Source organism: Physcomitrium patens, chromosome 26, assembly GCF_059467195.1.
Source record: "Physcomitrium patens ecotype Gransden chromosome 26, ASM5946719v1, whole genome shotgun sequence".
Classification (NCBI taxonomy): domain Eukaryota; kingdom Viridiplantae; phylum Streptophyta; class Bryopsida; order Funariales; family Funariaceae; genus Physcomitrium; species Physcomitrium patens.
In genome coordinates, this window is record NC_143435.1 from 415001 (window position 1) to 417500 (window position 2500).

Sequence of the window (2500 nt, forward strand, 5' to 3'; positions counted from 1 at the left end):
TGTGACCAGGAAAGAGAGAAACCGACGAGGCCGATACACACATTAAAAAATGAAAAAGTAACCATCACCGCGAAGGATTTTCCTCAAAAGACAAATCAGCAAGAAGTATGTCCAATCCCGGGGCCCATCGCCCCTCCAAATTAATGGAGGGGTCGGATAGAAATTTATAGAAATGTTACTTTTGTGAAACCCCTAGCCGACGAGAGAACTCTCACCGGTTTCGAAGTTCCATTTTCACATTCCGACCTGGGATGTTATGACTCCTCGGCCCACACTGCGAACGCGTCCCACACCCCTCCAAGTTTATCAGGAATTTCACCTGAGCTTGCAATAGAGATCGAGCGCGGTGGCGGTCACAGTGGTGGTCGACCAGGCGGAGCTTGAACGGCCTCGGCAAACACTTCTCCCCACCCTCCCAAATGAATGAGAGAATGGCTTGACAATACCGAGGCCATCGCCCCCCGCCAAAAATGGTTACTAGCTCTTGGGACTCGCTGCGACGTTACGCGTATCGGCACAAGACCAACCCTCTTTTTCCAGTCGCCCGCGCACCAAAAAAAATTTTGGCAGCGGGACTCACAATCCTTGACAGCCAGCTCACCATATAATACTCGGCGACCCTCCGCGGGACCTCCTCAGAGGGTCGCGTCGCCGGGAAACTAACCCCCACTCCTCACTGATCCAAGGTAACACGCCAGAAGTATCCAGGTAACCCCAGTAGTATCCAGGTATCCCCCTGCGAACGTCGGTACTGGGCTCAAAGAAGGCAGCGAGCAGTCGGGACCCGTAGGCACCGAGCAACCGTCACCCCCTCACGACTTTTCCCGAGACGCTTCAGAGGAACCCTTCCCCACATAGTACTCTCTGTGGGATTCGGCAGGCCCCCCCGTCCTACTGCACTAAGGAAGTTCCGAGACACACTTTTTTTTGTGGAAGACCACCCACCCTCCCTGTCCTGCCTGCTATCCCCGCCGCGACTCCTGGTCCCGGCCCTCCTCCCCGACTTCCTCCTTGTCCCGCTGCGAGTCCCGGACCTCCTCCCCACTACCTACTCCCGCCGCGAGTCCCAGTCCCGGCCTTCCTCCTCCTCCTCCTCTTCCCTAGTCCCGGCGCGAGTCCCGGACCTCCTCCCCCACTTCCTAGTCCCGTCGCGAGTCCCGGACCTCCTCCCCCTCTTCCTAGTCCCGGCGCGAGTCCCGGACCTCCTCCTTCTCTTCCTTGTCCCGCCGCGAGTCCCAGTCCCGTCGCGAGTCCCGGACTTCCTCCTTCTCTTCCTTGTCCCGCCGCGACTCCCTAGTCCCGTGGCGAGTCCCGGACTTCCTCCTCCTCTTCCTTGTCCCGCCGCGACTCCCTAGTCCCGGCGCGAGTCCCGGACTTCCTCCTCCTCTTCCTTGTCCCGCCGCGACTCCCTAGTCCCGGCGCGAGTCCCGGACTTCCTCCTCCTCTTCCTTGTCCCGCCGCGACTCCCTAGTCCCGGCGCGAGTCCCAGTCCCGTCGCGAGTCCCGGACTTCCTCCTCCTCTTCCTTGTCCCGCCGCGACTCCCTAGTCCCGGCGCGAGTCCCAGTCCCGTCGCGAGTCCCGGACTTCCTCCTCCTCTTCCTTGTCCCGCCGCGACTCCCTAGTCCCGGCGCGAGTCCCAGTCCCGTCGCGAGTCCCGGACTTCCTCCTCCTCTTCCTTGTCCCGCCGCGACTCCCTAGTCCCGGCGCGAGTCCCAGTCCCGTCGCGAGTCCCGGACTTCCTCCTCCTCTTCCTTGTCCCGCCGCGAGTCCCGACCTCTTGTCCCGCTCCCTTGCCCAAGTCCCGACTCCTGGCTGTCTCGACTCCTCGTTGGCCGCCCAGTCTTCCGCATAGGTGGAAATAAATAAATAAATCATTTTTTAAAAATCAATTTTAAAATTAACTCCCTGTCTCGACTCCTTGCTGGCCGCCCAGTCTTGCGCCTAGACAGAAATATAAATAAAAATAAAAATAAATTGGTGAATTAAAAATATTAAAGTAATTTAATTAACTGGAATAAGGTAGAAAAATAAAAGGCAGAAGAATACTAAATTGATTTTTTCAAGTGCCACGTGTTACCTTGCTGATGTGGCTGCCACGTGGTAGTCCATGTCATGTCAAAAATCCACTAAATCGTTTACATGTCACTTTGGAGATAAATTTGTGTGTGTGCAATCAATTGGTTGTACAAATATGTTAATGACTTGCTAACTAATGCATCGTACAGGTAATCATTGCCCACTAACTAATCCATCACCACTGAAACTTAATGTCTTCAATTCTTCATCCTTCACACTCCACATCCAATTTATTTTTGTTTGTGTGAATTCTTAAATCTATCTTCTCTTTACATACTCCAAGCCCAACTTTCTAAACCCTTTATATAATCTATGTGAATCCTAGAATCTAGGTTTATATACCCCATGCAAACCCTAAAACCCTAAACCCTAAACCCTAACCCCTAACCCCTAACCCCTCAACTCATACTTTGTTCTTTTAAT